General features: G+C 43.4%; 12 non-coding genes across 12 annotated transcripts; all 12 read right to left on the bottom strand.

The window, feature by feature from the left end:
• Positions 1 to 474: 474 nt before the first annotated feature.
• On the bottom strand, positions 475 to 588 carry LOC128320651 (U5 spliceosomal RNA). The gene has a single exon (XR_008304218.1). It is a non-coding gene; the product is annotated as a U5 spliceosomal RNA (small nuclear RNA).
• Positions 589 to 1,477: 889 nt separating this feature from the next.
• LOC128320650 (U5 spliceosomal RNA) lies at positions 1,478 to 1,591 on the bottom strand. The gene has a single exon (XR_008304217.1). It is a non-coding gene; the product is annotated as a U5 spliceosomal RNA (small nuclear RNA).
• Positions 1,592 to 2,481: 890 nt separating this feature from the next.
• Positions 2,482 to 2,595, bottom strand: LOC128320649 (U5 spliceosomal RNA). Its single transcript, XR_008304216.1, has one exon. It is a non-coding gene; the product is annotated as a U5 spliceosomal RNA (small nuclear RNA).
• Positions 2,596 to 3,485: 890 nt separating this feature from the next.
• On the bottom strand, positions 3,486 to 3,599 carry LOC128320648 (U5 spliceosomal RNA). The gene has a single exon (XR_008304215.1). It is a non-coding gene; the product is annotated as a U5 spliceosomal RNA (small nuclear RNA).
• Positions 3,600 to 4,488: 889 nt separating this feature from the next.
• On the bottom strand, positions 4,489 to 4,602 carry LOC128320647 (U5 spliceosomal RNA). The gene has a single exon (XR_008304214.1). It is a non-coding gene; the product is annotated as a U5 spliceosomal RNA (small nuclear RNA).
• An 888-nt stretch (positions 4,603 to 5,490) lies between these two features.
• Positions 5,491 to 5,604, bottom strand: LOC128320646 (U5 spliceosomal RNA). Its single transcript, XR_008304213.1, has one exon. It is a non-coding gene; the product is annotated as a U5 spliceosomal RNA (small nuclear RNA).
• Positions 5,605 to 6,494: 890 nt separating this feature from the next.
• On the bottom strand, positions 6,495 to 6,608 carry LOC128320645 (U5 spliceosomal RNA). Its single transcript, XR_008304212.1, has one exon. It is a non-coding gene; the product is annotated as a U5 spliceosomal RNA (small nuclear RNA).
• A 1,149-nt stretch (positions 6,609 to 7,757) lies between these two features.
• On the bottom strand, positions 7,758 to 7,871 carry LOC128320644 (U5 spliceosomal RNA). The gene has a single exon (XR_008304211.1). It is a non-coding gene; the product is annotated as a U5 spliceosomal RNA (small nuclear RNA).
• An 889-nt stretch (positions 7,872 to 8,760) lies between these two features.
• Positions 8,761 to 8,874, bottom strand: LOC128320632 (U5 spliceosomal RNA). The gene has a single exon (XR_008304199.1). It is a non-coding gene; the product is annotated as a U5 spliceosomal RNA (small nuclear RNA).
• Positions 8,875 to 9,763: 889 nt separating this feature from the next.
• LOC128320642 (U5 spliceosomal RNA) lies at positions 9,764 to 9,877 on the bottom strand. Its single transcript, XR_008304209.1, has one exon. It is a non-coding gene; the product is annotated as a U5 spliceosomal RNA (small nuclear RNA).
• An 890-nt stretch (positions 9,878 to 10,767) lies between these two features.
• On the bottom strand, positions 10,768 to 10,881 carry LOC128320641 (U5 spliceosomal RNA). The gene has a single exon (XR_008304208.1). It is a non-coding gene; the product is annotated as a U5 spliceosomal RNA (small nuclear RNA).
• Positions 10,882 to 11,770: 889 nt separating this feature from the next.
• LOC128320639 (U5 spliceosomal RNA) lies at positions 11,771 to 11,884 on the bottom strand. Its single transcript, XR_008304206.1, has one exon. It is a non-coding gene; the product is annotated as a U5 spliceosomal RNA (small nuclear RNA).
• Positions 11,885 to 12,769: the final 885 nt, after the last annotated feature.

Genomic DNA, 12,769 nt, shown 5'->3' with positions numbered 1-12,769 from the left:
ATTCATTCCTTCATTCACTCAGTCACTGACTCACTGACTGTTTAAGCCATGTTGGAATTGGCTGTGGGTCTGGAGTTCTGTCACTTACTTCACTCTAGCTGTTCCTATTGTTCTGGTCTTTGCCCTGAGCCAGATTACTAGCTCCTAATCACTTATAGAGATAGCCATTCGTTCCCATTCATTCATTCACTCAGTCACTGACTGTTTAAGCCATGTTGGAACTAGCTGTGGGTCTGGGGTTCTGTCTTGTACTTCACTCTAGCCGTCCCTATTGTTCTGGTCTTTGCGGTGTTCCTAGAGAAAGAACCAATGTAGACAATGGGTGGTAGCGGTTGATTTGCCAGCCTTGGATGTGGCGAAAAAAAAGTAAGGCTCTTACCTGTTTACTTATTTATTTATTCATAGATTCCCTCACTTAGACTCCATCCCCAACAGAGCCTTGGCCATCTCTTAGGCCAAACCACGAAACGGCCAGCTTTGCAACAGGACAGCCCAGATAAATAAGTAGAACTCATCAACATTCCACCCCACAGAAATCTTTAGTAAAAGGTGAAAGATTTACGTGTGAATAAAGAGAAACCTGAGCTACAAACCAAGAAGGCCCAGGCCTCCGAAACTCTTTTGGAAAGCTAGAAAGCTGGCCCAGGGTGAGGTGGCTTGTGCCGACCTCGTACACCTTGATGGCTTTGATAGCTATTGCAAAAAGGCAGAGCAGCAGCTATAGATGTAGGATTTGTTTAGAGTCAGATATGGGCTACAGATTGCATTAAGACCTATTTTGCCCCCTCCTTTTTCCACTGAGCAGTGCTGAACCAATTACAATTTACATCTGTTTTTTTTTTTTTTTTTTTTTTTTTTTAAAGTACCATAGGGTACTTTGCCTTTTTTCATTGGCAGGAGCTATAAAAGATATCAGGGTGGAGGCAGGGTGCTCAAGGTACCTTACCCTGAGCCAGATTACTAGTTCCCAATCACTTATAGAGATAGCCATTCGTTCCCATTCATTCATTCCTTCATTCACTCAGTCACTGACTCACTGACTGTTTAAGCCATGTTGGAATTGGCTGTGGGTCTGGAGTTCTGTCACTTACTTCACTCTAGCTGTTCCTATTGTTCTGGTCTTTGCCCTGAGCCAGATTACTAGCTCCTAATCACTTATAGAGATAGCCATTCGTTCCCATTCATTCATTCACTCAGTCACTGACTGTTTAAGCCATGTTGGAACTAGCTGTGGGTCTGGGGTTCTGTCTTGTACTTCACTCTAGCCGTCCCTATTGTTCTGGTCTTTGCGGTGTTCCTAGAGAAAGAACCAATGTAGACAATGGGTGGTAGCGGTTGATTTGCCAGCCTTGGATGTGGCGAAAAAAAAGTAAGGCTCTTACCTGTTTACTTATTTATTTATTCATAGATTCCCTCACTTAGACTCCATCCCCAACAGAGCCTTGGCCATCTCTTAGGCCAAACCACGAAACGGCCAGCTTTGCAACAGGACAGCCCAGATAAATAAGTAGAACTCATCAACATTCCACCCCACAGAAATCTTTAGTAAAAGGTGAAAGATTTACGTGTGAATAAAGAGAAACCTGAGCTACAAACCAAGAAGGCCCAGGCCTCCGAAACTCTTTTGGAAAGCTAGAAAGCTGGCCCAGGGTGAGGTGGCTTGTGCCGACCTCGTACACCTTGATGGCTTTGATAGCTATTGCAAAAAGGCAGAGCAGCAGCTATAGATGTAGGATTTGTTTAGAGTCAGATATGGGCTACAGATTGCATTAAGACCTATTTTGCCCCCTCCTTTTTCCACTGAGCAGTGCTGAACCAATTACAATTTACATCTGTTTTTTTTTTTTTTTTTTTTTTTTTTTTAAAGTACCATAGGGTACTTTGCCTTTTTTCATTGGCAGGAGCTATAAAAGATATCAGGGTGGAGGCAGGGTGCTCAAGGTACCTTACCCTGAGCCAGATTACTAGTTCCCAATCACTTATAGAGATAGCCATTCGTTCCCATTCATTCATTCCTTCATTCACTCAGTCACTGACTCACTGACTGTTTAAGCCATGTTGGAATTGGCTGTGGGTCTGGAGTTCTGTCACTTACTTCACTCTAGCTGTTCCTATTGTTCTGGTCTTTGCCCTGAGCCAGATTACTAGCTCCTAATCACTTATAGAGATAGCCATTCGTTCCCATTCATTCATTCACTCAGTCACTGACTGTTTAAGCCATGTTGGAACTAGCTGTGGGTCTGGGGTTCTGTCTTGTACTTCACTCTAGCCGTCCCTATTGTTCTGGTCTTTGCGGTGTTCCTAGAGAAAGAACCAATGTAGACAATGGGTGGTAGCGGTTGATTTGCCAGCCTTGGATGTGGCGAAAAAAAAGTAAGGCTCTTACCTGTTTACTTATTTATTTATTCATAGATTCCCTCACTTAGACTCCATCCCCAACAGAGCCTTGGCCATCTCTTAGGCCAAACCACGAAACGGCCAGCTTTGCAACAGGACAGCCCAGATAAATAAGTAGAACTCATCAACATTCCACCCCACAGAAATCTTTAGTAAAAGGTGAAAGATTTACGTGTGAATAAAGAGAAACCTGAGCTACAAACCAAGAAGGCCCAGGCCTCCGAAACTCTTTTGGAAAGCTAGAAAGCTGGCCCAGGGTGAGGTGGCTTGTGCCGACCTCGTACACCTTGATGGCTTTGATAGCTATTGCAAAAAGGCAGAGCAGCAGCTATAGATGTAGGATTTGTTTAGAGTCAGATATGGGCTACAGATTGCATTAAGACCTATTTTGCCCCCTCCTTTTTCCACTGAGCAGTGCTGAACCAATTACAATTTACATCTGTTTTTTTTTTTTTTTTTTTTTTTTTTTTAAAGTACCATAGGGTACTTTGCCTTTTTTCATTGGCAGGAGCTATAAAAGATATCAGGGTGGAGGCAGGGTGCTCAAGGTACCTTACCCTGAGCCAGATTACTAGTTCCCAATCACTTATAGAGATAGCCATTCGTTCCCATTCATTCATTCCTTCATTCACTCAGTCACTGACTCACTGACTGTTTAAGCCATGTTGGAATTGGCTGTGGGTCTGGAGTTCTGTCACTTACTTCACTCTAGCTGTTCCTATTGTTCTGGTCTTTGCCCTGAGCCAGATTACTAGCTCCTAATCACTTATAGAGATAGCCATTCGTTCCCATTCATTCATTCACTCAGTCACTGACTGTTTAAGCCATGTTGGAACTAGCTGTGGGTCTGGGGTTCTGTCTTGTACTTCACTCTAGCCGTCCCTATTGTTCTGGTCTTTGCGGTGTTCCTAGAGAAAGAACCAATGTAGACAATGGGTGGTAGCGGTTGATTTGCCAGCCTTGGATGTGGCGAAAAAAAAGTAAGGCTCTTACCTGTTTACTTATTTATTTATTCATAGATTCCCTCACTTAGACTCCATCCCCAACAGAGCCTTGGCCATCTCTTAGGTCAAACCACGAAACGGCCAGCTTTGCAACAGGACAGCCCAGATAAATAAGTAGAACTCATCAACATTCCACCCCACAGAAATCTTTAGTAAAAGGTGAAAGATTTACGTGTGAATAAAGAGAAACCTGAGCTACAAACCAAGAAGGCCCAGGCCTCCAAAACTCTTTTGGAAAGCTAGAAAGCTGGCCCAGGGTGAGGTGGCTTGTGCCGACCTCGTACACCTTGATGGCTTTGATAGCTATTGCAAAAAGGCAGAGCAGCAGCTATAGATGTAGGATTTGTTTAGAGTCAGATATGGGCTACAGATTGCATTAAGACCTATTTTGCCCCCTCCTTTTTCCACTGAGCAGTGCTGAACCAATTACAATTTACATCTGTTTTTTTTTTTTTTTTTTTTTTTTTTTAAAGTACCATAGGGTACTTTGCCTTTTTTCATTGGCAGGAGCTATAAAAGATATCAGGGTGGAGGCAGGGTGCTCAAGGTACCTTACCCTGAGCCAGATTACTAGTTCCCAATCACTTATAGAGATAGCCATTCGTTCCCATTCATTCATTCCTTCATTCACTCAGTCACTGACTCACTGACTGTTTAAGCCATGTTGGAATTGGCTGTGGGTCTGGAGTTCTGTCACTTACTTCACTCTAGCTGTTCCTATTGTTCTGGTCTTTGCCCTGAGCCAGATTACTAGCTCCTAATCACTTATAGAGATAGCCATTCGTTCCCATTCATTCATTCACTCAGTCACTGACTGTTTAAGCCATGTTGGAACTAGCTGTGGGTCTGGGGTTCTGTCTTGTACTTCACTCTAGCCGTCCCTATTGTTCTGGTCTTTGCGGTGTTCCTAGAGAAAGAACCAATGTAGACAATGGGTGGTAGCGGTTGATTTGCCAGCCTTGGATGTGGCGAAAAAAAAGTAAGGCTCTTACCTGTTTACTTATTTATTTATTCATAGATTCCCTCACTTAGACTCCATCCCCAACAGAGCCTTGGCCATCTCTTAGGCCAAACCACGAAACGGCCAGCTTTGCAACAGGACAGCCCAGATAAATAAGTAGAACTCATCAACATTCCACCCCACAGAAATCTTTAGTAAAAGGTGAAAGATTTACGTGTGAATAAAGAGAAACCTGAGCTACAAACCAAGAAGGCCCAGGCCTCCGAAACTCTTTTGGAAAGCTAGAAAGCTGGCCCAGGGTGAGGTGGCTTGTGCCGACCTCGTACACCTTGATGGCTTTGATAGCTATTGCAAAAAGGCAGAGCAGCAGCTATAGATGTAGGATTTGTTTAGAGTCAGATATGGGCTACAGATTGCATTAAGACCTATTTTGCCCCCTCCTTTTTCCACTGAGCAGTGCTGAACCAATTACAATTTACATCTGTTTTTTTTTTTTTTTTTTTTTTTTTTAAAGTACCATAGGGTACTTTGCCTTTTTTCATTGGCAGGAGCTATAAAAGATATCAGGGTGGAGGCAGGGTGCTCAAGGTACCTTACCCTGAGCCAGATTACTAGTTCCCAATCACTTATAGAGATAGCCATTCGTTCCCATTCATTCATTCCTTCATTCACTCAGTCACTGACTCACTGACTGTTTAAGCCATGTTGGAATTGGCTGTGGGTCTGGAGTTCTGTCACTTACTTCACTCTAGCTGTTCCTATTGTTCTGGTCTTTGCCCTGAGCCAGATTACTAGCTCCTAATCACTTATAGAGATAGCCATTCGTTCCCATTCATTCATTCACTCAGTCACTGACTGTTTAAGCCATGTTGGAACTAGCTGTGGGTCTGGGGTTCTGTCTTGTACTTCACTCTAGCCGTCCCTATTGTTCTGGTCTTTGCGGTGTTCCTAGAGAAAGAACCAATGTAGACAATGGGTGGTAGCGGTTGATTTGCCAGCCTTGGATGTGGCGAAAAAAAAGTAAGGCTCTTACCTGTTTACTTATTTATTTATTCATAGATTCCCTCACTTAGACTCCATCCCCAACAGAGCCTTGGCCATCTCTTAGGCCAAACCACGAAACGGCCAGCTTTGCAACAGGACAGCCCAGATAAATAAGTAGAACTCATCAACATTCCACCCCACAGAAATCTTTAGTAAAAGGTGAAAGATTTACGTGTGAATAAAGAGAAACCTGAGCTACAAACCAAGAAGGCCCAGGCCTCCGAAACTCTTTTGGAAAGCTAGAAAGCTGGCCCAGGGTGAGGTGGCTTGTGCCGACCTCGTACACCTTGATGGCTTTGATAGCTATTGCAAAAAGGCAGAGCAGCAGCTATAGATGTAGGATTTGTTTAGAGTCAGATATGGGCTACAGATTGCATTAAGACCTATTTTGCCCCCTCCTTTTTCCACTGAGCAGTGCTGAACCAATTACAATTTACATCTGTTTTTTTTTTTTTTTTTTTTTTTTTTTTAAAGTACCATAGGGTACTTTGCCTTTTTTCATTGGCAGGAGCTATAAAAGATATCAGGGTGGAGGCAGGGTGCTCAAGGTACCTTACCCTGAGCCAGATTACTAGTTCCCAATCACTTATAGAGATAGCCATTCGTTCCCATTCATTCATTCCTTCATTCACTCAGTCACTGACTCACTGACTGTTTAAGCCATGTTGGAATTGGCTGTGGGTCTGGAGTTCTGTCACTTACTTCACTCTAGCTGTTCCTATTGTTCTGGTCTTTGCCCTGAGCCAGATTACTAGCTCCTAATCACTTATAGAGATAGCCATTCGTTCCCATTCATTCATTCACTCAGTCACTGACTGTTTAAGCCATGTTGGAACTAGCTGTGGGTCTGGGGTTCTGTCTTGTACTTCACTCTAGCCGTCCCTATTGTTCTGGTCTTTGCGGTGTTCCTAGAGAAAGAACCAATGTAGACAATGGGTGGTAGCGGTTGATTTGCCAGCCTTGGATGTGGCGAAAAAAAAGTAAGGCTCTTACCTGTTTACTTATTTATTTATTCATAGATTCCCTCACTTAGACTCCATCCCCAACAGAGCCTTGGCCATCTCTTAGGTCAAACCACGAAACGGCCAGCTTTGCAACAGGACAGCCCAGATAAATAAGTAGAACTCATCAACATTCCACCCCACAGAAATCTTTAGTAAAAGGTGAAAGATTTACGTGTGAATAAAGAGAAACCTGAGCTACAAACCAAGAAGGCCCAGGCCTCCAAAACTCTTTTGGAAAGCTAGAAAGCTGGCCCAGGGTGAGGTGGCTTGTGCCGACCTCGTACACCTTGATGGCTTTGATAGCTATTGCAAAAAGGCAGAGCAGCAGCTATAGATGTAGGATTTGTTTAGAGTCAGATATGGGCTACAGATTGCATTAAGACCTATTTTGCCCCCTCCTTTTTCCACTGAGCAGTGCTGAACCAATTACAATTTACATCTGTTTTTTTTTTTTTTTTTTTTTTTTTTTAAAGTACCATAGGGTACTTTGCCTTTTTTCATTGGCAGGAGCTATAAAAGATATCAGGGTGGAGGCAGGGTGCTCAAGGTACCTTACCCTGAGCCAGATTACTAGTTCCCAATCACTTATAGAGATAGCCATTCGTTCCCATTCATTCATTCCTTCATTCACTCAGTCACTGACTCACTGACTGTTTAAGCCATGTTGGAATTGGCTGTGGGTCTGGAGTTCTGTCACTTACTTCACTCTAGCTGTTCCTATTGTTCTGGTCTTTGCGGTGTTCTTAGAGAAAGAACCATAGGGTGCTTTGCCTTTTTTCTTTGGCAGGAGCTATAAAAGATATCAGGGTGGAGGCAGGGTGCTCAAGGTACCTTACCCTGAGCCAGATTACTAGTTCCCAATCACTTATAGAGATAGCCATTCGTTCCCATTCATTCATTCATTTGCTCAGTCACTGACTCACTGACTGTTTAAGCCATGTTGGAACTGGCTGTGGGTCTGGAGTTCTGTCACTTACTTCACTCTAGCTGTTCCTATTGTTCTGGTCTTTGCCCTGAGCCAGATTACTAGCTCCCAATCATTTATAGAGATAGCCATTCGTTCCCATTCATTCATTCACTCAGTCACTGACTGTTTAAGCCATGTTGGAACTAGCTGTGGGTCTGGGGTTCTGTCTTGTACTTCACTCTAGCCGTCCCTATTGTTCTGGTCTTTGCGGTGTTCCTAGAGAAAGAACCAATGTAGACAATGGGTGGTAGCGGTTGATTTGCCAGCCTTGGACGTGGGGGAAAAAAAGTAAGGCTCTTACCTGTTTAATTATTTATTTATTCATAGATTCCCTCACTTAGACTCCATCCCCAACAGAGCCTTGGCCATCTCTTAGGCCAGCTTTGCAACAGGACAGCCCAGATAAATAAGTAGAACTCATCAACATTCCACCCCACAGAAATCTTTAGTAAAAGGTGAAAGATTTACGTGTGAATAAAGAGAAACCTGAGCTACAAACCAAGAAGGCCCAGGCCTCCGAAACTCTTTTGGAAAGCTAGAAAGCTGGCCCAGGGTGAGGTGGCTTGTGCCGACCTCGTACACCTTGATGGCTTTGATAGCTATTGCAAAAAGGCAGAGCAGCAGCTATAGATGTAGGATTTGTTTAGAGTCAGATATGGGCTACAGATTGCATTAAGACCTATTTTGCCCCCTCCTTTTTCCACTGAGCAGTGCTGAACCAATTACAATTTACATCTGTTTTTTTTTTTTTTTTTTTTTTTTTTTAAAGTACCATAGGGTACTTTGCCTTTTTTCATTGGCAGGAGCTATAAAAGATATCAGGGTGGAGGCAGGGTGCTCAAGGTACCTTACCCTGAGCCAGATTACTAGTTCCCAATCACTTATAGAGATAGCCATTCGTTCCCATTCATTCATTCATTCATTCACTCAGTCACTGACTCACTGACTGTTTAAGCCATGTTGGAATTGGCTGTCGGTCTGGAGTTCTGTCACTTACTTCACTCTAGCTGTTCCTATTGTTCTGGTCTTTGCCCTGAGCCAGATTACTAGCTCCTAATCACTTATAGAGATATCCATTCGTTCCCATTCATTCATTCACTCAGTCACTGACTGTTTAAGCCATGTTGGAACTAGCTGTGGGTCTGGGGTTCTGTCTTGTACTTCACTCTAGCCGTCCCTATTGTTCTGGTCTTTGCGGTGTTCCTAGAGAAAGAACCAATGTAGACAATGGGTGGTAGCGGTTGATTTGCCAGCCTTGGATGTGGTGAAAAAAATGTAAGGCTCTTACCTGTTTACTTATTCATTTATTCATAGATTCCCTCACTTAGACTCTATCCCCAACAGAGCCTTGGCCATCTCTTAGGCCAAACCACGAAACGGCCAGCTTTACAACAGGACAGCCCAGATAAATAAGTAGAACTCATCAACATTCCACCCCACAGAAATCTTTAGTAAAAGGTGAAAGATTTACGTGTGAATAAAGAGAAACCTGAGCTACAAACCAAGAAGGCCCAGGCCTCCGAAACTCTTTTGGAAAGCTAGAAAGCTGGCCCAGGGTGAGGTGGCTTGTGCCGACCTCGTACACCTTGATGGCTTTGATAGCTATTGCAAAAAGGCAGAGCAGCAGCTATAGATGTAGGATTTGTTTAGAGTCAGATATGGGCTACAGATTGCATTAAGACCTATTTTGCCCCCTCCTTTTTCCACTGAGCAGTGCTGAACCAATTACAATTTACATCTGTTTTTTTTTTTTTTTTTTTTTTTTTTTAAAGTACCATAGGGTACTTTGCCTTTTTTCATTGGCAGGAGCTATAAAAGATATCAGGGTGGAGGCAGGGTGCTCAAGGTACCTTACCCTGAGCCAGATTACTAGTTCCCAATCACTTATAGAGATAGCCATTCGTTCCCATTCATTCATTCCTTCATTCACTCAGTCACTGACTCACTGACTGTTTAAGCCATGTTGGAATTGGCTGTGGGTCTGGAGTTCTGTCACTTACTTCACTCTAGCTGTTCCTATTGTTCTGGTCTTTGCCCTGAGCCAGATTACTAGCTCCTAATCACTTATAGAGATAGCCATTCGTTCCCATTCATTCATTCACTCAGTCACTGACTGTTTAAGCCATGTTGGAACTAGCTGTGGGTCTGGGGTTCTGTCTTGTACTTCACTCTAGCCGTCCCTATTGTTCTGGTCTTTGCGGTGTTCCTAGAGAAAGAACCAATGTAGACAATGGGTGGTAGCGGTTGATTTGCCAGCCTTGGATGTGGCGAAAAAAAAGTAAGGCTCTTACCTGTTTACTTATTTATTTATTCATAGATTCCCTCACTTAGACTCCATCCCCAACAGAGCCTTGGCCATCTCTTAGGCCAAACCACGAAACGGCCAGCTTTGCAACAGGACAGCCCAGATAAATAAGTAGAACTCATCAACATTCCACCCCACAGAAATCTTTAGTAAAAGGTGAAAGATTTACGTGTGAATAAAGAGAAACCTGAGCTACAAACCAAGAAGGCCCAGGCCTCCGAAACTCTTTTGGAAAGCTAGAAAGCTGGCCCAGGGTGAGGTGGCTTGTGCCGACCTCGTACACCTTGATGGCTTTGATAGCTATTGCAAAAAGGCAGAGCAGCAGCTATAGATGTAGGATTTGTTTAGAGTCAGATATGGGCTACAGATTGCATTAAGACCTATTTTGCCCCCTCCTTTTTCCACTGAGCAGTGCTGAACCAATTACAATTTACATCTGTTTTTTTTTTTTTTTTTTTTTTTTTTTTAAAGTACCATAGGGTACTTTGCCTTTTTTCATTGGCAGGAGCTATAAAAGATATCAGGGTGGAGGCAGGGTGCTCAAGGTACCTTACCCTGAGCCAGATTACTAGTTCCCAATCACTTATAGAGATAGCCATTCGTTCCCATTCATTCATTCCTTCATTCACTCAGTCACTGACTCACTGACTGTTTAAGCCATGTTGGAATTGGCTGTGGGTCTGGAGTTCTGTCACTTACTTCACTCTAGCTGTTCCTATTGTTCTGGTCTTTGCCCTGAGCCAGATTACTAGCTCCTAATCACTTATAGAGATAGCCATTCGTTCCCATTCATTCATTCACTCAGTCACTGACTGTTTAAGCCATGTTGGAACTAGCTGTGGGTCTGGGGTTCTGTCTTGTACTTCACTCTAGCCGTCCCTATTGTTCTGGTCTTTGCGGTGTTCCTAGAGAAAGAACCAATGTAGACAATGGGTGGTAGCGGTTGATTTGCCAGCCTTGGATGTGGCGAAAAAAAAGTAAGGCTCTTACCTGTTTACTTATTTATTTATTCATAGATTCCCTCACTTAGACTCCATCCCCAACAGAGCCTTGGCCATCTCTTAGGCCAAACCACGAAACGGCCAGCTTTGCAACAGGACAGCCCAGATAAATAAGTAGAACTCATCAACATTCCACCCCACAGAAATCTTTAGTAAAAGGTGAAAGATTTACGTGTGAATAAAGAGAAACCTGAGCTACAAACCAAGAAGGCCCAGGCCTCCGAAACTCTTTTGGAAAGCTAGAAAGCTGGCCCAGGGTGAGGTGGCTTGTGCCGACCTCGTACACCTTGATGGCTTTGATAGCTATTGCAAAAAGGCAGAGCAGCAGCTATAGATGTAGGATTTGTTTAGAGTCAGATATGGGCTACAGATTGCATTAAGACCTATTTTGCCCCCTCCTTTTTCCACTGAGCAGTGCTGAACCAATTACAATTTACATCTGTTTTTTTTTTTTTTTTTTTTTTTTTTTAAAGTACCATAGGGTACTTTGCCTTTTTTCATTGGCAGGAGCTATAAAAGATATCAGGGTGGAGGCAGGGTGCTCAAGGTACCTTACCCTGAGCCAGATTACTAGTTCCCAATCACTTATAGAGATAGCCATTCGTTCCCATTCATTCATTCCTTCATTCACTCAGTCACTGACTCACTGACTGTTTAAGCCATGTTGGAATTGGCTGTGGGTCTGGAGTTCTGTCACTTACTTCACTCTAGCTGTTCCTATTGTTCTGGTCTTTGCCCTGAGCCAGATTACTAGCTCCTAATCACTTATAGAGATAGCCATTCGTTCCCATTCATTCATTCACTCAGTCACTGACTGTTTAAGCCATGTTGGAACTAGCTGTGGGTCTGGGGTTCTGTCTTGTACTTCACTCTAGCCGTCCCTATTGTTCTGGTCTTTGCGGTGTTCCTAGAGAAAGAACCAATGTAGACAATGGGTGGTAGCGGTTGATTTGCCAGCCTTGGATGTGGCGAAAAAAAAGTAAGGCTCTTACCTGTTTACTTATTTATTTATTCATAGATTCCCTCACTTAGACTCCATCCCCAACAGAGCCTTGGCCATCTCTTAGGCCAAACCACGAAACGGCCAGCTTTGCAACAGGACAGCCCAGATAAATAAGTAGAACTCATCAACATTCCACCCCACAGAAATCTTTAGTAAAAGGTGAAAGATTTACGTGTGAATAAAGAGAAACCTGAGCTACAAACCAAGAAGGCCCAGGCCTCCGAAACTCTTTTGGAAAGCTAGAAAGCTGGCCCAGGGTGAGGTGGCTTGTGCCGACCTCGTACACCTTGATGGCTTTGATAGCTATTGCAAAAAGGCAGAGCAGCAGCTATAGATGTAGGATTTGTTTAGAGTCAGATATGGGCTACAGATTGCATTAAGACCTATTTTGCCCCCTCCTTTTTCCACTGAGCAGTGCTGAACCAATTACAATTTACATCTGTTTTTTTTTTTTTTTTTTTTTTTTTTTTAAAGTACCATAGGGTACTTTGCCTTTTTTCATTGGCAGGAGCTATAAAAGATATCAGGGTGGAGGCAGGGTGCTCAAGGTACCTTACCCTGAGCCAGATTACTAGTTCCCAATCACTTATAGAGATAGCCATTCGTTCCCATTCATTCATTCCTTCATTCACTCAGTCACTGACTCACTGACTGTTTAAGCCATGTTGGAATTGGCTGTGGGTCTGGAGTTCTGTCACTTACTTCACTCTAGCTGTTCCTATTGTTCTGGTCTTTGCCCTGAGCCAGATTACTAGCTCCTAATCACTTATAGAGATAGCCATTCGTTCCCATTCATTCATTCACTCAGTCACTGACTGTTTAAGCCATGTTGGAACTAGCTGTGGGTCTGGGGTTCTGTCTTGTACTTCACTCTAGCCGTCCCTATTGTTCTGGTCTTTGCGGTGTTCCTAGAGAAAGAACCAATGTAGACAATGGGTGGTAGCGGTTGATTTGCCAGCCTTGGATGTGGCGAAAAAAAAGTAAGGCTCTTACCTGTTTACTTATTTATTTATTCATAGATTCCCTCACTTAGACTCCATCCCCAACAGAGCCTTGGCCATCTCTTAGGTCAAACCACGAAAC

Source organism: Pangasianodon hypophthalmus, chromosome 1 (assembly GCF_027358585.1).
Source record: "Pangasianodon hypophthalmus isolate fPanHyp1 chromosome 1, fPanHyp1.pri, whole genome shotgun sequence".
In the NCBI taxonomy this organism is placed as follows: domain Eukaryota; kingdom Metazoa; phylum Chordata; class Actinopteri; order Siluriformes; family Pangasiidae; genus Pangasianodon; species Pangasianodon hypophthalmus.
The sequence above is the reverse complement of the archived record's forward strand: the minus strand, read 5'-3'. Positions and strand labels throughout refer to the sequence as shown.